This window comes from Camelus ferus, chromosome 3, assembly GCF_009834535.1.
Source record: "Camelus ferus isolate YT-003-E chromosome 3, BCGSAC_Cfer_1.0, whole genome shotgun sequence".
NCBI classification, from domain to species: domain Eukaryota; kingdom Metazoa; phylum Chordata; class Mammalia; order Artiodactyla; family Camelidae; genus Camelus; species Camelus ferus.
In genome coordinates, this window is record NC_045698.1 from 32,126,915 (window position 1) to 32,151,043 (window position 24,129).

At 34.5% G+C, this 24,129-nt stretch overlaps 1 protein-coding gene across 1 annotated transcript in view; it reads right to left on the minus strand.

Moving 5' to 3' along the window:
• Positions 1-19,942, minus strand: part of EMB (embigin) — a 92,453-nt gene extending 72,511 nt beyond the window's left edge. Inside the window, exon 1 of the mRNA XM_014559686.2 lies at positions 19,907-19,942. The gene's annotated coding sequence lies outside the window, so the exon portion shown is untranslated. The remainder of the gene's footprint in view (positions 1-19,906) is intronic.
• Positions 19,943-24,129: the final 4,187 nt, after the last annotated feature.

Consider the following 24,129-nt stretch of genomic DNA (forward strand, 5'->3'; position numbering starts at 1 on the left):
GGGAGTGTAGGTCTTTTGAATTTAACTGAATGATTGTATTCTATTGGTCTGACTGTTTCTAACTTTTCTCAGTCAGTATTATTTTTTAAAAAATCTATCCATGCTCTTCAAATACATCTAGCTGAGTGCTTCTTTCAGCTATGCTGTTATTCCTAGTATGCTTTGCTCATCTTTTTTAATCAATTTTCCTGGTAAGAAAAGCAAGATTGTCATGTACTTCCTGCTTTCAAAACAATGTTGTAATGAATACATGTCTTCATACATGTCTCCTTATGAATCTGTATAGAGGGCTCTCTGAGAAACAATTAGGAGTGAGATTACTAGGGCATAAGTTGTACACAGTTTTAATTCCATTCTGTCTGGTTACCCTGGTCTCCACAATGGCTACACAATTTATACTCCCTTCCGCACTGCATTACCAATACTTGGTGATATCCAGCTCTCAACATTTTGCCAAACTAATGGGAGTAAAGTCATATCTCATTGTTGATTTAATTTGCATTTATTTGTTTACAGGAAAAGTTGAGCAACTCTACACAGAATTCTTAGCTGAGCAGTTTTCTCTGGATGGAAATTACCTATTATTCTCCTTTATCCATTTTTTTTTTAAACTGGATTTCCTGTCTTTGTCATGTTGATTTTCAACAATTTCTTGCATATTCTAGATGCCAATCTTCAGGTTATTCGACACATTGCAAATATCTTCTCCCAGTTTATTAACCATTGAATAATTTGTCTCTATTTTTTACTCATTAAAATCACTATTTAATTTAATGTAATCGAATCCATATTCTCTCTCTTTCTTTCCTTCCTTTGTGGTTTGTCCTCTTAGAGTTTTAATAAATGTGATTTTATATTACCCTAAGGCAATGTATATATTCTCCTGAATTTTTTCTTAACTTTTTATAATTTTACTTTTCATTATAATGTTTAATCCATCTGAGGTAACTCATTTATGGTATGAGGTATGGCTTCAACTTAATTTTCTTGAATTATATCAGTTTCCTAATGTCATCTACAAAACTATCTTTTTTGCACTCACTTATAGTTCAACATTATCATATAAAAAATTCATATATGTGCTTGTGTGTGTGTGTGTGTGTGTGTGTGTGTGTGTGTGTGTGTACCTGAGCTTGCTGTTGTGTACTGTGGTCTTTCCATCTCAATGAATTCCACATTGGTTTCATTATTATCATACATTATTATGGCTTTGTACTATGTCTTATATCTAGCAGAATGTGTTCCCATTCTCTCTTTTCTTTAGATAAAAATGACTAAATTATTCATGGACCTTTATTCTTCCATGTATATTTTTTAATACAATTAAGTTCCACCAGAAAAATACCTGGTTGAATTTGACTGAAAATAGAATAGCATCTCCTTGAAAATACTGATCATGTATATTTTAGACCCTTATTCTGTCTGGTCCATTAATCCTGCTGACTTGTGAGTTTCAGTTTATTGCCTTTCATTTATATCACAAACATGACATTTCCCTAGTTTTTCGCCTGTCCACTGATACTGGAGAATCAGCCACGCTGACAAGTCATATGTGCCAGTGTAGATTTAAAATTCAGGCCCTAACTTGCAATCAACTGGTGAGTTTGGGGTACAGAGAACTTGCAGTTTAACAATGAAGACTCAACCATTCTATTTTAATTTGCACCCTACTCCCCACAGCACCAAAATGGCTGAAGGGAAAGCTGTGGTCTCTGGTCTTCCTATACTTGATATCATTTGGTGTCCGCCAGGAGAGCTCCAGCACTGTCACATAACACTCTTCTGTGTTTGGTTAATGCAGCTATTCTTCCATTTAGAGGTCAGCCTCCCCTTGACACTGTCAATGATGCCATGACAGGTCCTGCTTATTAGTGCAGATTATCCAGAAAACTTAATAGTGTTGATAGTTTGCAGCATTAATAAAACACATTTTTAGACTTTTATTTCCCAAGGTGTGTATATGAGACTAGCGGCAAAATTCCTGGCTTGCCAGGTACCGCAGTAGACGCAAGTTAGGAAATGTATCATGCTAGAAGAAACTTCTTGCTCTCTCTCACAGTTCACAGGATGATTGTACACATTCTTCTCTGTAGTAAAGTACTCACACAAAAGAGAGCTTGTCATCCGTGGGAAGAAGTAGTGCTTACATGCAGACTTGGAAATAAAATTGCCTGAATTTGACTCCATTAATACCTTTCGGTTACTACATGACCTTGCACTAATCATTTAACCTTAGTTTTCCCCCATCTATTAGGTTCATAGTACCTACCTCGTGGGGTTGTTGTGAAATTAAATGAGTTTAGATATTTAGATAGATAGAAGGACAGACAGACAGACAGACAGTAGGCATCTCATAAATGTTAACTATTCTGATCATTACAGTTGTTTTCAGAAGTTCCAGGAGCTTGAAAATTTTGATTGTAGAAACCCACTATTAGTTATTCTTTTCCCCCTATTTTCTGCCCTCTAGTGGTAATTTTGAATATGACTTCTTTGATTTTATGTGAAATTCTTTTTCTTGAGTATAAACCTACCTTGTTTCCCTGGCCTTATTAAACCTAAGTTATTTTAAGTGCAATCTTACATATGTGTGATTGCATGCAATTTGCAACCATTTGCTTTGGATTTGGTAAGGAATAGTTTGGGGATTGTTTTGCAAAGAAATTTTCTCTTCAATGCTTGTTTGGATTCATTTCTCTAAAAGAGCTTTGTCCAAAAGCAATCCTTTTCTCAAGAAACAAGAACTCCTCCTTTACCGGACATTATCTACAAGCGCTTACCCCAGTTTAAGTCGTGTAAGAGTAACAAGGCATCTTTACATTTAAGGTATTACTTCCCTGCTTCCTGAAAAGTAAGGATTTATCTACAAAGATAACAATGCTCCAAAGATAAAATAATAGCATCTATAGCTATTAGAAGCTTAATCAAATAATGTTAAAAATATTTACTTGAAGCTATTGGTTGCCTTGAAATAAATCTGTCAACTTCCTTCCCTTCCCTCCTTTTCCTTATTAAAACTTATACTCTGAATTTAGAGATAAAATAGACTATTCTTTTTTTCCCAGCTTTATTGAGATATAACTGAGATATGGCTTCATGAAGGTTTAAAGTGTACGTGTGGTGATTTGATACACATATGCATTATGAAATTATTGCCATAAAAGGGTTAATTAACATCTCCATCACCTTGTATAATTACCATTTGGTGAGAACATTTAAGATCTACTCTCTTAGCAGTTTTCAAGTATATAATAAAATATTGTTGACCATAGTCACCATGCTGTGTACTAGATCCCTAGAACTTACTCATCTTCTAACTGGAAGTTTCTACCCTTAGACCAGCATCTCCTCATTTCCCCCATTCCCTATTCTACTGTTTAAAACAGATTATTCTCTACTGTTATATAGTGAAGGGGATTATTGTCAATAGGTGTAAACAACTGCCCAGCCCCCTCCCCATTTCCTTTTTCCCCATTATCAGAATGTAAATAATAGCAAAGACCTAACTAGTCTTTTTCTTTTTCTTTTTTTACAGATTTAATTTTTTAAGACAGTTTTAGATTCACAGCAAGATTGAAAGAAAGTTACAGAGATTTCCTATATGTCCCTACAGGTATAACCTCCCTCATAAGTGGCATTCTTAAGAACATATCTTTGGTGCTTTTACAGAATAGCTTTTTGTATCATCTTGGACCCTACAGCTTTAGCAAATAGACATATCATAAAGAGGGCTATATTAAACTGTAAGAAATTAATCCAGTTATTTAAAAGACCTTGCTTTTTATTTACAAACCGGAAAATGGAGTCAGAAAGGAGAACCGAAGAACTATACCAGTAATAAACTACAGGATTTAGTGAGTGGATCAAATATTCAAAAAACGATCTTCAACTACTTAATTTATCCATACATTATTCTGTCCTTGATCAGGATAGGACCATAAATATAAGAGATGGAAAGAACCTCCTGGCTTAACGAGTCTGTTCAGTTTGAGTGATAACATTTATTTCATGCTCCTTAAAACTTCCTTCTTTGAGCTTGAGTGGAAAAATGCTTACCATAAAGAAAGTTTCATTACCTGCCCTTTCTGAGTTAGTGAAATAACGAAGACATGTCCTTCTGATGTCAGAAATGTTAAGATGTAAGATTGTAATCATTACTGTAGAGTAAGAAAGATAAAAGCAAAGAAAATGGAAAGTCTGACTACTCACTTCAGAAAAGAGACATGAGAGTTCCTCTGGGAATGGTCAACAAGGACTTCTCAGGATTAGACATAAACTAGACACATAAGCAGCTATTTATTGGGCAATAGCACCTGTATTAGAAACCAATTTTTGGTACCAGTTCAAAACAACTTTCTCTCAATTCCAAATTCTACATCAGTGTAAGCTAATACAGCTGTGTTAAATTTATAATATGTATTAAGATTTATTTAATACACTTGATTTACTTCAATTCCATTGGATGGAAGAGTTAACAAAGGCAAAGATTAAAACAGGGGGAGATTTTTAGAAGTGTTCAAAGAAGAAACAAAAGTTGTCTCCTTCATCAAACTTTAGCTAGGATCCTCCAAGCCCTCCTCTCAACTAGATTTCAACCTTGGCCTATGAAGACTTAAGCAAACAGTAGCTTAGTTTCTAATAGCTCAAGACCAGAGAAAACTTGCAGCTGCCCCCAGATTTTACTGTGTGTTCCAGCCAATACCTGAAGAGGGAGCCCCTGTCCCCCAGCCTTGATGGAAGGAGACTAGCTTAACCTCAGTAAATGATAAATGCCAATTAGCAGACCCAGATGGCTTTCAAATGGGCCAACTCTTCTACCTGATTTTTGTAATTTTTCACTTCCCTGAATCTATGGAGCCCTCCTTCACTCTTTTCCCTACTGACTCCTTCTCCTTTTAAAACTCCCGGTCACTTCAGTATAAATCAGAGTTCAGTTCACAGCAGACTCTCTTCTCTGTGAATTAGTATATTGCTGATTAAAATCTGTCCTTACCACTTTAACTAGTGACCTGCTTTGTTTATCTTTGACAGAGGAAGTGGAAGAAACAGAAAAAAAAATAATAAGAAGTGAGAAAGCAAGTGCCCAATCTAGTCAAAATAATTAAAGGGAAATAAATGAACTCACTGATAAACATGTTTAATTAGCGCTTACTATAGTAAGGTACTATACTAGGTATTGGAGACAAAATAATGAACAAAAAGTTTCTTCTTGTAAAAAAAATGGCAGAATGGTGGACCACCCACTTAAAAATAAAATAATGTGTTATGTGCTACAAAGGGGTCGAGAATAGGGTTCTTCAGAGAACTTGCCCTGAGTTAGTTAAGATTTACCCATAGAAATGACATCTAAGATGAATCCTTAATGGCAAGCAGGAGTTGGGAAGAATTGAAAAAAGACTGTTCCAGACAGAGAGAGGAGCATGTGCAAATGCCATAAGTAGGAAAAAGAATCCACAAACCCAAGTGAATGACCAGGTTCAGGTAGCTGAAAGAAATTCAGCATAGTTGGAGAGTAGAGCTGTGAGAAGCAGGGAAGAGAGTGATGGGGAAATCCAAGTTGAAGGAAGAAGGCTGGAGCCAGAGTCTAAAAGGTCCTTCAGTATATGTTAGAATTTGTACCTTAAAACACAAGGAGGGGAAATACACAGGAGTTCCAAATAAGAGTTAACATGGCTTTTTTGGGGTGGAAAATGGTTTGGAATAAATAAGACAGGAGATGGAAAGAAATAGATTAATTCAAGAGTTATTTAGGAAACAGAATATACAGGGGTTGGGGGTTACTTAGCTCTAGGATGTAAGAAACAAAAGGGAAGAAGCCAAAGCTAGAATTCTTATTTGGGGTCTGGACAGTTCAGTGACTGGTGTTTTCATGCTTCTTAAGTAAGAAATACAGGAAATAAAGCTGGTTTGTTGGAGGAATGGGGCAGATGGATTCTGTGATTAAAGGTCCACTCCCTCTTAACTTCCAAATGAGGAAACTGAGATCTTTGTTCTAATTGAATAAAAAAGCACCACATTAAGATCTTACTACATATAAGGGTTTAGTCAATTAATGTACCAGAGGATAGGAGGTAACATGTAAGTCCAAATACACAACACAATTATTATAACCATATTTCTTCTGTACAAGACACAGACAAGGAAAGGGAGGGAAGGATTCTAGAAAAGAGAAATAAAAGCAAACAACAAACAGGGGAAGGGTATAGCTCAGTGGTAGAGTGTGTGCCTACCTGGGTTCAATCTCCAGTACTTCTATTAAAATAAATGAATAAAAGCCTAATTACCTCCTCCAAAATAGATAAATAAATAAATAAATAAATAAATAAATAAATAAATAAATAAATAAATAAATAATTTTTAAAAAACAACAAAGACAAGGGAATTTATCTCTGTGAAGTAAGAAAGCAGATAAAGACATCCAAGAAGTTGGATAATCAAGAAGTTAAAATATGTAAGTAGGTAAGAAGTGGGCAGTTGGAATTTTTCCATTATTCTTCAGGAGCTACTTTGAAAAAGATCTAGCAAGACAACGAGCAGGGAATATCATACCTCACAAATCCAACTGCCAGACACACTTATGCAGTTTTTACTTTAATTTTTTAAAATTATTGTACTTCTCTGTACTTTAATTTTTCAGTCATTTATTTTTTTTTACATATTTTTACTTGTTTAATAATTCTGAAGTAGGAAAAATCTTTACTTTTTTCCACCTAGGTAACAAATGCATACTGTGAAACTTGCAAATTTATACCAAAGATGGGCAATGAAGAAATTTTAAAGTTTGTTGTTTCCTTCCCCTCTGCTCCAGAACCACACAGTTTTGAAATTTTTTGTTTTTTTTTTTAATCACAAAAAAGGCATATAAGTTCTCTAAAAAACAATTGGCATTGAAATTGTTGGGAATTCTCTTAAATTACTGGTGCTAAGTATTACATGTTTTATATTTAACAGTTAACAGAAAACTGTTCTGTTCTTAATGAGATTCTATATTATAAAATGGTTTCACTTAAGTAAGGTAATTGAATCCATTAATTTGCTTCTGATAAAAAATGTATACATTGTTTTAGGTATATTTGGAAGCCCTTTATCATTATCTTAGTCTTAATATTACCTGTTAAGTTTAGGTAGTATAGCAAAATTTTACAAATTAAGATTTTACTCAAATCTCATTTTCTAATGGAAATCTTCCTGAACAGACTGCTGAATTCTTCTTTCTACACACTATTTTGCTATTTTTTTCATCCATAAAATTTTTTGATCTTTTACAATGGGCCAGACACCATTTTAAGTGCAAGCAAAATCAAAAAGGGCCCTAACTTTATGGAGTCTGTGTTCAGTCCAATGACCCAAGGTGAAACTGTAAAACAGAGTGCAGAAGACATGGGAAGCTATGTAGATCAAGGGCTCAAAGGCACAGAGATTTGAAGTAAAATAAGGATAAGAATGAGAATAAGAATACTGTGAACTATTGTTCCCATCAAGAAGTGTCTGGTTCAAATTTTATTACAAAGTACAAAAATGCCACTAGAAAGACAACCCTTGAGATCAAGATGGGAAAGTATATTAAATTGTTCAAGTTAGTCAGATGGAAATGATCATATTTTAAGATTTCTAATGAGTGACATCCTATTTTTAAAAAACTTAAGTTAGGTATGTACATAATGCACATACTCCCAAAGTATCTTCTGAGAGAGTTGAATAATAAGAAGTACACAGTCATTTCTTAATATGCTCACTCTAACTAAATGTTTATTCCTTGGGCTTTGTGACTGAGTGTCCTAAAATATTTCTTTCTCTCAAATTTAAATGAGATAGAATTTTGTTATTCATGCTTATAGCTAAATTTCTGGTAAGTTTTTTCTTTTGTTTTAAAGTTCTCTATATGTTCTCTCTAGAGTATATCTTAATTGTAGAGCATTTGACCATTTGATTTTCTTTCATTCTTTTTTTTTTTTTGATTGGTTGGTTGGTTCATTTTGGCTTATTGTTGTTTATTTGTTTTGTTTTCTTTTTATTTCCATAGAGATTTAAGAGTAATTTGTATTTGAAAAAGTCACTGACAAAAAAGCATCCTAAGGGACCCTACTGTGGCAAGTGTGACTGTATTAGGGTATGTATATATGTATGTATATGTGTATTTATTATTACAAGGAATTTGCTCATGCAGTCTTGGAGACTGCAGGGTGAGTAAGAAAGTTAGAGACCCAGGAGAGCTGATACCATAGTTCCAGTCTTTAGGCCCATAGGTATGAGACCCAGAAAGAGTCAATGTTTCAGTTCGAGTCTGAAGGCCAGAAAACTGGTTATCTCAGTTCAAAGGCAGTCAGGCAGAAGGAGTTTCCCAGTACTCAGCCTTTTTGTTCTGTTTAGACCTTTAACTGATAGGATAAGGCCCATCCACATTAGGGAGGGCAATCTGCCTTACTCAGTCTACTGATTCAAATGTCAGCCTCATCCAGACAGCTTCACAAGAATATCCAAAATAGTATTTCACCAAATATCTATCTGGTCACACTGTGGCCCAGTCAAATTGAGACATAAAATTAACCATCACAAGTGACTTTAATTAGTTTCCTTTGGCTTCCCAAGCTAACAAATAATGCCATTGCATTTAGAGGAAAGAGAATTGACCCCAAAACCAACCCATTGACAGCTATTTACTGCATACCTACTGTGTGTTCACAGACTGCCTTCTAGGGTCTGGTGATATGACTGTAAATCTAATCCATGAAGTATGATATGAAGATTCCTGCAGCAGGAGGTCAGAGTTTGAGAATGAACTCAGAATAAAGGGTTTTCCTGGGCAGTTAGGTAGGATGTAAAGGGGGAGATGTGAGCAGACAGAATGAGCAAGCAGAAATAAAGATGGGGCTAGATATGACATGTTAGGACAGAAGGTTCAGTCTACTTGGAGCAGAGTATGTCTATAAATGTGATGGGTAATAAGGTTAGACAGGTACGTAGTAGTCCATTCATGAGAAGGCCTGAAACTTACATAGTTTACTCTTCCATCTGTATAGGGCTTTACCATTTTAAAACTGCTTTGAGATACTTACCTTTTTGATCCTTTTAACAAAACTACTTTTGACAACTTTGTGAGTTAGATATTATCATTGTTAATTTTTATAGTGGAGAAGGCTTACAGATGTTGTACAGATGTTGGAGCTACCACCTGATTCCTACCTACATCAGTGGTCTTTTCCCATGGAAGTAGCAGTCGTGGACCATTGTGGTTCTTGAGCAAGAGGTGTTGCTATTAAAAAATAGTGTTTTAGAAGCTTTGACCTTGGTTTATGAGATACATTGAAGATGCAAACTAGGACGTTAATAGGCAGCAATAATGCTTTGTGCTTATCCAGGCATAAAGTGTCATCACAGAATAAAGGAAAGAAGGAAAATTGACATGGGTGGAGTCATTTTTAAAGGAAGAAATGACAAACTTTTATATGTGTGATCTATTAAAATGTATGTAGTAAGCAATACGGTAAAGGCATAGAGATAGAAGGTAGATCCCCACTTCAAAAATTTAGAAAGATACATTTTTATCTATTTCTACGTTTAAATTCAGCTTAGTTTCAAAGCTGTCCAAATACTCAATTTCGTTTTTGTCTTACATCATCTTGTGATATCCCACACACTTAAGGGGAAAAAAAACTCTCATAAATTTGTTCTCCTAGATTTAAAAATCATCTCATGGAACACTCAACAGATTCAAACAATTTCAAAAAAAGGAAATTGTTGAAAGCACTTCTTTTTTTTCAGGTCTCTCTTTTCTCATGATAATGACCTTCCTTATAATACTGCTAAATATATCTCACAGACACCTTTGGGCAATGTTCATATATAAAGTGATTTTTTTTTCCCCTTTTACCTGGTACACAGAAAATTGGGAAGTAGGCCCTTAGCTAGCAAGAATTGAGAGAGAAGGCTGTTCTGAGAATTTAAAAATCAAAACAAATCATTAAACTTCTATGTATTTTTAAGGTACACATTGAAAACATACTCTGAATTAAACTCATTTGGCCGCCTCTGTTTCCCGTCTGGTTTGGTGTGCAACAAACACATGTTCTCTTAGGATAAGAAAGTGCCTAAGCAAATAAAATAAATTTAGTTCTTGTAGACTCAGAGCAAATCCAGTCATTTAAAGGATTCTGTGATCATCTTTAGAGTAAAAATCTAAGAAAAATTGGCCTTTATAGGTAGAGTTTATAGTGACCAAATTATTGTTTTGTTTCGTTTTGGATACTTTATCTATTAGAATTTAGAAGAGAAATAAAATACTCATTCGTTATCTTACATAAAGATTCAAGGAATGGAAAAGAAAACACAAAATAAGTATGACATATTTTCTACTCTTTAAGAGTTTTAAAAAATATTTATAAGGCAAGTGTAAGGAGAATTCAGCTATTGTTTTAACCAAACACACTACATACGAGGAACCAGTAAGTACAAATTAGGTTTATCTAAATTAATGGTACAAGTACTGGGGTGACAGACTAGTCATGAAGGCTATCAGGTGGGGTTTCGGGGGGAATGTGTTTACTAAAGCTTAGGGTAGGGCTGTCTTGCAGGAGGGAGCACATCTGAAATAGCAACGGGCAGGATGAAACAAGCTGGTTGAATGTGAGAAGCAACTAGAATACTGGGAAGTGTATATTAATATAAGGCCCTGTATATTAAGAAAGATTCTCAAACTCAGTGGAGGGGAAAAATTTTTTTTAAGCAGCATGGGAATGTATCATGAGACTCGTAAAATGAAGATACTTCAAAATGAAACTGTCTGAAATGCCAAACCTTACATATTTTCCACCAAAATAGAGAAATGGAGATTCTTTCTAAAAGTACGATATCTAGATTTCTTTTAAAAAGAGAAAGCAAAAAAAGAAGGAAAAAACATTTTGTCAGGTTAAGTCAAGTATTTTGTTACAAAAATTTAGTTCAAGATTAGTGGTTATTAGAGGGGAAGGGGGTCAGGGAAGGTGAAATGGGTCAAGGGGGTCAACTGTATGTATGGTGACAAAATGGAAACTAAACCTTTGCTGGTTAGCACACTGTAGTGCATATGGAGATCTGAATATAATGTTGTACATATGAAACATATAATGTTATCAGCCAGTGTTGCCTCAATTTAAAAAAAAAATCATCAAAAAAAGTGCCTCAGAGTATTTTTTTATTTCCTATTTGCAGAAAAAATAAACAATGCAACCACAAACAAACCTTAATATAAATTTTACTTTCTTCCTCATTGCTTTATGCATAGTTTAATCAACTATCATCTATTCTACCTACAGAGCTGCCAAAATATTTTTTGATCTTTTTCCTAATATATTACAGAAATAATATTCTATTTGGGCTTTATATTTGATTGGCTGTATTTAAGTTTATTTTCCTTAAAAAAAAAATCACATATCTAAGTGTGAAAAACATCCCCTCCTTCATTACAAGCTAAATTTAAAATTGCCCAGGTGGTGCTACCATCAGCATTTTACCTATTCTTTATGCATATATGATAATCATTTTGTGTTTCTTACAAGCCTTGTAATTTTTCCTAAAATACTGATTTCCTGCTGAGATGCTTCAAGTGTGTCTGTACCATATTTTTTTGTTTTCTTTCACCCTTCTGCTAATTGTGAACATCAAACTATAACTCATACCTAAATAATTAGAAGTAATGTCTGTACATAGAACTCAGTAACTGAAGACTAGAGGAATGATTGAATGAATGACGAATGAATGAATGTTAAATGTAGCCACAGGGAGAGAAAGGGAAATACTGATTACATCTGTAATTAATCTGAAAAGAGCTCAAAAGATAAAGTAAGTATCCTTGCTAAGATAAAACTTGAATCTCAGCCAGCATTAAACTAGAACTACAAGTGGAGGGTAGTAATGCTTGCAAATTTGTATCGCGTGTAAGTAATACATAAAAGTATTCTCTGTGTACAAATTTTTAAATTTTGTAGGTAAGATTAAGGTTTCTTTGAACACTACCCCATAGACAATACTTACATTATTGATTTGTGGATATGTGGGATTTTTTTCCAAATGAACTCTGAACAGATGTTTTGTATTATAACAGGAATGAGTGACAAAACCAAGGCAGACTATCCACACAGCAATAATGAAAATAGCTAATATCTCCTAAATTCCAGTCAGTTCTCTTAATGCTTGTGCACATGTTAACACACTTAAGCCTTACAACGACCCGGGGTCATTACCAGATTATTCCCATTGTGCACATGCATAAACTGAGGTATTCAGAGGTTGAGTAATTTCTCCAAAGTCATGGAACTCGCAGGTTGTGAAGCTTAGATTTGAATCAAATCTAGGGTGGCTCCTGCTTCTGTTCAAAACTACCACATTACATACAAAATATGTAGAGAAAAAGGGAGCCTATGATGGAGTGCTGAACATACAACCATTGCTGACATGCAGCCTGCATCTGCATTGGTACAAAACAGGCTCCCATCCAAGTTAATTCATGTTTCTCCTTTGACTGTAGGATAGCAAGTTCTAAGATTTATATTCCACTTTCCAATTGGTTGCTTTTCTTGTATATGGGAAATCTGCTTCAGTTCTCAAATGTATTTCTTCTTGATGAATAACTGAATCAAACTAATGAGTGGAAACTCAGATATTCCAAGGTCCTCTGGTTCCAACTCTGTGAATAAATATTAATATACTTTTGTTCAGTATAGATGGTCCCAGTTAAGCATCATTTCCATTAAGTTGCACATAACGTGTGAGGCGTTTCCACTGTGTCTCAAATGTCCCTTCCTTGTTAGTTTACATGTCAAATCCTATTTATCTCTCAAATTTTTGCTAGGGTGCAGTTTCCAGTGAAGTCTTCCTTCCTTGTGTTACTTCTGTCTCTTATACGTGCTGTTAGTACTGCACCATTATTTCGGGTCTTAATGTTTTTTACGTACCATTCTCATTCTAGACAATAAGGTATCTGAGAATAATCCCATATTTGGGTAGCCCAAACTGAGCACAGCACATTTTAGATGCATCTCAAATGCTTGTGAAGTAAATTGAAATGTGACAGTTACATCAGCATTGTTGCAATCTGTTTTATACAACTACCTTTACAGCTCGGTTTTTAGCCAGGGTATAAATTAACTCCAATTTGTTGAGAAAAATATGTTTCATATCTTCTGAGTATTCCACAAAGTTATAGTCTTCTGATGTCTTATCTTCCCTATTTTATTGATATTCTTAGTAATATTTTACATTTGGAGAAAGCTTTTTAATTATTTATTTATTTATTAAATTTAGGAAGAGTTCTACCAATTCAAAGCTCCTATATATATATCTGTAGTGGCAAATTTAATGAAGTGCCCATTTATTTTGAAATTTAGTAGTATAGAAAACAGTATCTAATTCTACCAAAATGAGCTTACTAGCAATTGTTATTCCCACTAAAGGATAAATTCACTTTTGAAATAATTTTTCCTGACTGTACAGTTCTGTAAAATGCAACTCCTGTTTCTAGCAGGAAAACTAATTAAGATAACTTGAAACCCTACCACCACTGTGAATACCTAAATATGACATGGGATATATAACACAACTTATTTTGAATGTGTAACTAAGTTTGCAACAAAGAGGCAAATTGGTAGGTACCAGAAATAAAATGGAAACTGAAAACCAAATGGTAAGAATATGAGTGGAACCTGAAACTGTCCTGTGATGTGCTTTTTCTTCCCAGAACTTTAGGGACTCAAGCTGTACATCCCATGTGAGACTGAGACAGAGGATGTGCCCTTGGGCTTCCATATGACAGAAAATTGGAACTGAGGGATCTGAACAGAGCTGGAACCCCCAAATATCTATGCATTTGGTGGATGATTTGATTTTTTAAATTGCCCAATATCATGGGGAAATAACAAGAAAGCTTGTTTTGTCTCTGCCTCTGGTCTATGAGGAAAAAAAAAATCCCAAATTAAGTGAAATTCTAGTCCTATGGCTATGGTGGGCTTGATGGTAAAATTAACATATATTGTTAATACATCATGCTATTCCTGAGACAGTGATTACCATTAGGCCACTTGGCAAAGCTAATGCAAGGCTGTTCCTTAAAGCTGTTCCACATGTATAATCTCACAAGAAAGAGAGGACAAAAGCCTCACTAGAATAAACTGACAATTAAAAACTAACAACACATACGGCAATCACATAAATAAATGGCCATGAAAGTGTTTGAGCAGACACAATAGAAAGATTAGAGAGACTCAAGAACTTGAGCTACAGATAGGTAACTTAAAAGGGAGTATAAAAATAATACATATCAATGTAAAAAAAAACTTTTAAAAATACACAGGTGTATAAACATGGCTGCATTGACAGGAAAGGCAAGTAATGCATAGACCCTGAGTCCAAAGGTCTACAGAAAGGGAGCGATCAGACAGTCTAGATGGGGGAAAGGAGGATCCGTTTATGATAATGCTTTTTCTTTTGAAACTATTCTAAAAAAATGCAGAGAAAGGAACACTTCCAAACTCATTCTATGAGGCCACCATCACCTTGAAACCAAAACCAGACAAAGATATCACAAAAAAAGAAAATTTCAGGGCAATATCACTGATGAACATAGATGCAAACATCCACAACAAAATAACTAGCAAACTGAATCCAACAGTACATTACAAGGATTATACACCATGATCAAGTGGGGTTTATCCCAGGGATGGAAGGGTTTTTCAATATCTGCAAATCAATCAGTGTGATATACCACATTAACAAACTGAAGAATAAAAAACCATATGATCTTCTCAATATATGCAGAAAAAGCTTTTGATAAAATTCAACATCCATTTATGATAAAAAAAAAATCTCCAGAAACTGGGCATAGAGGGAACATATCTCAACATAATAAAGTCCATATATGACGAACCCACAGCTAACATCACAGTCAATGGTGAAAAGCTGAAAGCGTTTCCTCTGAGATCAGGAACAAGACAAGGATGCCCACTCTCGCCACTTTTATTCAACATAATGACATATTCCAACAAAACTTTTGGAAGGCCTAGCCACAGCAGAGAAGGAAAAGAAATAAAAGGAATCCAAGTTGGAAAAGAAGTAAAACTATCACTGTTTGCAGATGATGTGATACTATAAATAGACAATGCTAAAGATGCTACCAGAAAACTACTAGAGCTCATCAATGAATTTGGTAAAGTTGCAGGATACAAAATTAATATACAGAAATCTGTTGTATTGCTGTATACTAACAATGAAATATCAAAAAAAGAAATTAAAGAAACAATCCCATTTACCATTGCATCAAAAAGAAGAAAATACCTAGGAATAAACCTACCTAAACAGACAGAAGACCTGTACTCCGAAAACTGTAAGGCACTGATAAAAGAAATTGAAGACAATACAGATGGAAAGATACACCATGTTCATGAATTGGAAGCATCAGTATTGTTTAAATGGTCACACTATCCAAGGCAATATGCAGATTAATACAATCCTTATCAAGTTACCAACGGCATTTTTTACAGAACTGGAACAAAAATTTTTTAAATTTGTATGGAAACACAACAGACCCCGAATAGCCAAAATAATCTTGAGAAAGAAAAATGGAGTTGGAGGAATCATGCTCCCTGACTCCAGGCTATACTACAAAGCTACAGTAATCAAAACAGTGCAACAAAAAAACAGACACAGAGATCAATGGAACAGGATAGAAAGTCCAGAAATAAACTCAGGCATTTTTGGTCAATTAATCTATGACAAGGGAGGCAAGAATATACAATGGAAGAAAGATAGTCTCTTCAATAAGTGGAGCTTGGAAAACTGGACAGCTACCTGTAAAAGACTGAAATTAGAACATTCTCTAACACCATATACAAAAATAAACTCAAAATAGATTAAAGACCTAAATGTAAGACTGGATACTATTAAACTCCTAGAGGAAAACATAGGCAGAACACTCTTTGATACAAATCACAGAAATATTTTTTTGAACCAACTCCTAGAGTAATGGAAATAAAAGCAAAAACAAACAAATGGGACCTAATTAAACTTAAAAGCTTTTGCCCAGCTAAGGATACCATCAACAAAACAAAAAGACAGCCTACAGAATGGGAGAAAATATTTGCAAATGATGTGACTGACAAGGGACTAATTTCCAAAATATGCAAACAGCTCTTATAGCTTAATATCAAAAAAAAAAAAAAAAGCAGCCCGATCAAAAAATGAGCAAAGGACCTAAATAGACATCTTTCCAAAGGAGACATCCAGATGGCCAACAGGTACATAAAAGGATGCTTGACATTGCTAATTATTAGAGAAATGCAAATCAAAACTACAAAGTATCATCTCACACCAGTCAGAATAGCCATCATTAAAAAGTCTACAAATAACAAATACTGGAAAGGATGTGGAGAAGAAGGAACCCTCCTACACTGTTGGTGGGGATCTAAATTGGTGCATCCACTATGGAGGACCGGACAGTATGGAGGTTCCTTAAAAACTAAAAATAGACTTACCATATGATCCAACAATCCTACTCCTGGGCATATATCCAAAGAAAACTATAACTCAAAAGGACACATGCACCCCAATGTTCGCAGTAGCACTATTTACAATACATGGAAACAACCTAAATGTCCACCAACAGATGAATTGATAAAGAATGTGATATATTTAGACAATGGAATACTACTCAGCCATAAAAAAGAACAAAATAATGCTATTTGCAGCAACACGGATGGACCTAGAGATCATCATTCTAAGTGAAGTAAGCCAGAGAAAGAAAAATACCATATGATATCACTCATATGTGGAATCTTAAAAAAAAAACAAAGGACACTATGAACTCATCTACAAAACAGAAACAGACTCGCAGACATAGTAAACAATCTTATGGTTACTAGGGAAAGGGGGTGGGAGGGGATAAATTTGAGAGTTTGAGATTGACAAATGTTAGCCACTGTATATAAAAATAGATTTTTTACAAGTTTCTTTTGTATAGCACAGGGAACTATGTTCAATATCTTATAATAACATTTAATGAAAAAATATAAAAATGAATATATGTATGTACATGTATGACTGGGACGTTGTGCTGTACACCAGAAATTGACACATTGTAATTGACTGTACTTCAATTTTAAAAAATGCTATTCATAAAACTAATCAAACAGCTCCTTCTCCCCAACTCCCAGAAAATTATTCTCTAATTTAGATTTAAAATATTCCATTTCTTTCCTTATGTAAATTGAATACAAAGCAATAGCTATACACAATAATTATATTTTGAATGTAAAAATGCTGGAAGGGAATAAATCTGCTTAAATGTTAAAAATATGACAAATCATGGTAAAACATCTGCAAGTGGAACTTTTTTTTAAACAAGCCACCTGCACTTTGGCAAGTCACAGGATCAATAATCCCCCTGTGATAGTAATCAAAATAACTGATGGCAGTACTTTTTGTAATAGAAAAAAATAGAATAAAATCTGAAGTGTCCATTAACTGGAAAATAGACAAATTATGATAGATTCATAAAACAGAATCTTACATAGTAGAGAGGACGAATAAATCCAAGCTATACAAATCCATATGGGTGAACCTTACAAATTTAATGTTGAAAAAAGTGCCAAAAATATATACAGTATGCTGCTCTTTAAATAAATAATTTAACACCTCTCTCTATATATATGTGTGTATGTGTACATATATGTACATATATATATATAGTCTGCCATGCATGGTAGTAATAAACAGCAACTCCAGGAAAATAGTAACCTGAGAAGTTGGAGGAAATGTGATGCTATTAAAAAGAGATTCATAATCAGCTTTAACTATATCAGAATGTTTTATTTCTAAGCTAGTGATTAGCATATAGATTTTTATTAACTTTTTGTTCTTTTGGAATGTATAAAATATTCCATAATACAGTTTAATAATTAAAAATTCATTGACTAAACATTTGTATTTTCTCAAATATTTGTGTGGTTTAAGCATTAGTCAAGAGAGTATTATCTTGCATAAAAACCCTCATTAGTCTTTACTACTTTCAAGTTTGGAAATTACTTTCCTCAGTATTTAATTAACAATATGTCACTAATGTTATTAAGGGTTGTCTACCCAATTTCAAATCATAACTTACAGAGTAATACATGTACAAAAATCAGAATTAATAATTAGGAGTAAGAGACTGGTGTCATCTCACCTAGAGTAAGTATAATGATGACACAGTCTCCCTTTGTTATTCATCACCCATGTTTCGTCCCAGGAGGATCTACTAGCTTTTTCCACGTATGACTGAAAAATTGTACTGAACACTGGAATTTGACACAACATTGTAAAATGATTATAAATCAATAAAAAATGTTAAAAAAAAAAGCTTTGTGATGTCATGTGAATGTGTATGCTGATGCATGTATGTGCACAAGCATGTGTGTGTATATGTGTGTCCAGAGAAAGGTGTCTGTGATACAATTTTTAATTATGGAAGTTGCTCCAAGCTATAGAACACAAATTGTAATCAAACAGGAATATTCCATTTCTCTGAAACTAAAATATTGATTAAAGAGACTCAAAGAGACTGAGTCTTTGACCTAAAAACTCCTGCTTTGCCAACCTCAGAACTGAAATTATATATTCAGTGTAAACACTGTTGAGATAACTCTGAATGAGTCCAAAGAGAATATTTCTTTTCCTTTCATTGAATTTTAAGGTCAGATCCAGACAAAAATTGTCTTGCAACAGGATGGGCTTTTGGGAAAACAGAAATGTAGTTAACCATACATTTTTAAAATTCTGTCCCTGGTGATATAGTGGTTAACTACACTCTCAAAAGTCTAGACCTCCTTTGGTCACCGGCCAGTTTGTGACCTTACTTCTTGATATTATTTTTCTGTGTCTCTTTTTTCTCACTTGTATAAGTTATCTTGCATTACATTTATAACTACGTGATCCATACTGATTATATTTATTTATTATAAAATATTTAGTAGAATTCGTTTTCCCAAGGCAACCCATGACTTATGTGTGCTGCAGAATTTCCTCCTGAGATTAAAAAAAATTTTCCTAGTACTGCAAAAAATGAAACAAGATGTTTCTCTGGTTCATTCTTGGTAGAGAAAAAAAAAATTAAATTACTTGGAACCTGAAAGAACAAAGAAAATACGTGTAGATGTACTTTCCCCAAAATGAGGAGAAATAGGATGAAGGAAGAGAAGCAACATTCAGGTTTTACTAATGCCTGACCTTTTCTACTTTGCAAGGGACATGCAATTTTTCTTATATAACCGAATTTACTTTATCAAATTCTAGCACACTATATTTTAAATAAATAAAATATTAATGACTCCATGTGAAAAATTTTATATGCCAGAAAGTAGTTGTTTATTTTTGAGTGGATTTAGCTTAACATTTTACATGTTTAATTTATAAAAATTAAATCTTAATTTAAACTTTTGTGGACATTTGTTTAAGGTGGTGTTTGGCTTTATTTGAATTAAAATTTATATTAATTCTCATCTTGCATACATAAAAATGATGTTATGGTGATTCATTTTATTTTATTTTGTTTCATTTTTAATTAAGTTGCAGATGTGACCAAACTGGAGCCTCAGTATTGATCCTTGTAGATCAATGAATATTCGGAAACGTACAACTGTAGGTGGACTCATGGTAGAAATAAAATATAGTAATACCATCAAAGGAAATTTAATCTGTGTCTTCATGAGAAGTATTTTTTTTTTTAGGATAAGAGCATAATTAGTTACCAAATATCATTATTAATTTGAAGTAGTAAACACCCCAAAATAGTCCGAGAGGGAAAATTTTCCTTTCTTTCTTTACCACCACCAAATTTCCCCCATACTTAAAGGACTGCAATTATAAAAGCTCATTTGGCTTCTAGTAAAGAACCGACCTCACGTACCTGCCCAGATGCCCACGTTCACATCTCCCCAACTAGGCTTCAACAGGTTGTTCATTGGAATACTCCTACTGTCACCACTGGTGCTTCATCTGCCAACACTTCTGGTGTCTCAGTCCTCCCAGGTGTCAGCTGCTCCAGCACAGCCTTCACGCGCTTTCCACAAGGGGAACCGCAGCAGCCATGCACCCAAGCCCATCCTGATGGGACCCAGAGCAGCTCTGGTTCTTCCTATCACGTCTAGACTCAGACAGAGTATTGTGTTGGGGGCCCCAGGACAGGGCCCCGCCAGCACCTAACAACACAGCTCAGAAGTGTAAGGGTTTAATGCCCCATGGACAAACTTAGACTAATTAGAGTCAGGAACTAGAAAGAGCCAGCAGATAAATTCCTCTCCTTTCCTTCTCTCTCAGACTGTTCTAAGTGGCAGGGGTTCCTTAAGACCTTTTTTTGAAAACTTCCTTACTAATTGTGAGAAATATATTGCACTTCCTTCTCGAAGCTGTGGCTGCTTGGCAGTGGAACACTTTTCTTCCTTCCTTGACTCACTTCTTTTTCTCTCACTCTTGTTGCCCTGGCATTGACCCTCTCAATAAAGTCTTAGGACGTAAGCTCTGACTCAGGCTCTATTTTTCAGGGAGTTTTAAGACATCCACTTAGGGGCACATTTAATCTTAAACCTGTGAGAAATCTACAATACCACAATAATTTAAAATCTTCCTGTGAAACTTCCCTTTAATATCCATAGTTGTCATTCTTTAACACAATACCCCAAATTAAAGTAACAAACAAAAAGTCCCCCCCAAAAAACATAAGGCAAAGGTTTCCTTAATGCCAGTAAATTAACTGAGTTCAGGAAAAGATCCTATTTTTCTCATAGCTTTGTACCACATAATGTAAAATACTAATATATTTTTTAAAACTTCAGTTAGAACTGGTAAAGGAAAATAAAATAATAAAAAGTGAGTATTTTAAAAGAAATACAAGAAACATTAGATTACTACAAAAAATAGATCTTATGAACAATAATAACGAACATCAACAAAAGCAAATTCATTCACTGTTTTTTCTTTCCCATGAACTTTATTGAGGTGTAACTTATATATAATAAAATGCATCTGTTTTAAGTGTAAAGTTCAGTGAGTTGTCATAGATATCTATACCCATATTACCATCATCACAATCAAGATTTAGGGCATTTGCATCACCCCAAATAGTTCCCTCATGACTCTTTGCGGCAACACTTTCCCGCTCTTAGCCCCAGGCAACCATTGGTCTCATGGGCTTTCACTTTCTGTCACTATAGAGTAATTTTGTCCATTCTAGAATTTCATATAGATAGAATCATCACACACACACACACACACACACACACACACACGTTTGTGCTTATGTCTATGTCCAGCTACTTTCTCTCAGCATAATGTTCTTGAGGTTCATCCATAGAGTTGTAGACGTAAGCAGTTTGTTTCCTTTTCTTACAAGGAGAATATGCCATTATATTGATACATTTTAATGGACCTTTTCATTGTTTCTGATTTTTGCCTGCTATCATCCAGCTGCTATGGGCATTAGTGTGCAAGCTTTTCTGTAGATACGTATTTTCATTTATTTGGGGTAAATATCTAGGAATGAAATTGCTGTATCATACAGTTCAGTGTATGTTTAACTTTGTGAGAAACTGCCAAATTATTTTCTGAAGTAGTTGGACCCGCAAACAATGTGCAACCGTTTCAGTTCCATATCCTTCCAAACACTTGACATTGTCAGTCTTTGTAGTTGTAGCCATTTTAGTGGGTAGTGTTATCGCCTGGTAGTTTTAATTTGCATTTCTCTTCTGAGCAGGGGTGTTAGGCATCTTTTCATGTGCTCATGTTCTATCCTTTTGGAAAGCATCTCTTCAAATCTTCTGTTCATTTTTATTGGTGTGTGTCTTCTTATTCACTTTTAAACAGTAAGAAGCCTTCAGAATCCACTGAGGGGGCTTATGATTTGTAAATATGCCAGAAGATTTTAATTAAATTCATGAAATAAGGACAAGTAATTACCTCATTTTCTGTTTTTATCTGCCTACCTCAGGAAGCTCCAGCCATTCTCACCTTCTGTCTGTGCTTAGAACAGTCATAATCTCCACCTCACTTTGCTCTTGCACTTAGCTCTGCTTGAAATTCTGCTCCCTTGTCCCCTCATGAGATTGGGTTCTTCTCATCTTTCAGGTCTCAGCTCAGAGGTAATATCTTCAGAGGTACCTCCCCTGACCACCCAACCTAAAATAAAGCCTTTTATGCCATTTCTTATCACAGTACCCTGTTCCATCACTTCTCATAACCTGCAGTTATATATCTGTGTTTATTTACTTAGTTGTTTATTATTTTCTTACCCCCGACCTGTGCTCCATGAGAGCAGACACCCCAACCCTGTTTTCCAAGGACGCTCCAGCACATTGCAGAGTGCAAAGCCTACATTGGGGGTGGAATAAATATTTACTGCTGAATGAATTAACACCTCAGTTCTCCATGTGTCATTAAATTGAGGGTCATTATATTTAAAGAAATCATTCCCTAACGTTCCTGTTGAAGTTTCAGGAAACTATCAGTAAGTCATAATTGGGGACATCCTTGGAATCCCTTCCTACTCACCTATTCATCAGGAGTTTCCTAGGATAAAACAGGCTTTCTGAGCTTTCCTACATGACTGTGTGGAACTGCGGGAATTCCAAGGAGCCACAGTATGGTTCTTGGCTTTTTGAGACTCCGTATCAGTGTTGAAACTTTTCAGAATAAGTTTCTCAAAATTAACAGGGTTATCCAAAGTCTATTGGACTCTTTCTGGGCTCACTGAAAAACTAGGTGAATCAGACAATGAGTAAAGCAGGCCAAATAGAAGACAACAGGAAGTGGTGAGTAGTGTGGTGAGCCCCAAGTCAAGTGTTATGCTAAAATGCAGGATCAGTGTTTCCCAATCTCCTGATTTATGAATGATTACGTGAATGAAGACTTGGATTCACTTGTAGGCTATGTCTCTTAGTAATTATATCAATATCGGCATCTTACTTAATCTCTATTTTAGTTTCTTTATATTTAAAGTGGAGAGAATAATACCTAATGTGCAAGCCATTTTCTGGATTAAGTGGAATGCTAGTAGAGTGTCTACCACATAGTGAAAGTTTTATTTTGTTTTTTGTTTATTTGTTTCCCAATTTAAATCACTTAAGCTTACATGTATTAGAAAGCAAACATTTTTCAAACCCATACTGTATTCAGTTCTCTATTCAGATTGCTGCTTAATAAATATTCACTCATAGCAATAAAGACTTAATGCATCTAGGAACAAATAGGTAGCAATTATATAACCTAGAGACTGCAGCAGCAAATGAAATAGAACTCTAGTTTTTTTTTAAAAAAGACATTAAATACATATTACTAAGTGAAAGAAGTTAGTCTGAAAAGGCAACATACTGTATGATTTCAACTATATGACAGTCTGGAAAAGGCAAAACTATGGAGGCAATAAAAAGATCAGTGATTGTCAAGGGTGGAGGAGGAGAAGGAGAGATGAACAGGTAGAGCACAGGGGATTTTGAGAGCAGTAAAAATACTGTGTGATATAATAATAATGGATACAGTATATATATCATTACACATTTGTCCAGACCCATGGAATGTATAATACCAAGAGTGAACTCTAGGGTGAACTATGGGTTTGGGGTGATTACAGTGTGACAATGTTGGGTCATCCTTGGTTTAAAAACAAAAACAAAACGTACCATTCTGGTGAGTGATGTTGACAATGAGAGAGGTTATGCATGTGTGGGGGCAAGGGGTATATGGGAAATCTCTGTACCTCCCTTTAAATTTTTTGTAAACCTAAAACTGTTCTAAAAATTTTTCAAAGAAAGAAAATAATTCAAAGAAAAATACTTTTCATAATCAATTTCATAGAGCAGAGATTCAGACAAACTTTAAAAATCATTTTTCAAGATAATTCTTGTTAAACATTCTCTAAAGAAATTTAGGTGCTTGACTTTAAAAAAAGATTGTAGTACATTTATTTGACAATATTATGGAACTAGATATTGTATTCTGGGTATATTTTCCAGACAGTCAAATCTTACCCTGTGAAATTTCCTCTAAAAATAATTTTGTCTAAATATTATGTTACTTGTATGTGGAATCTAAAACAAAACAAAACAAATCAACTTATTTATAAAACAGAAACAGACTCAC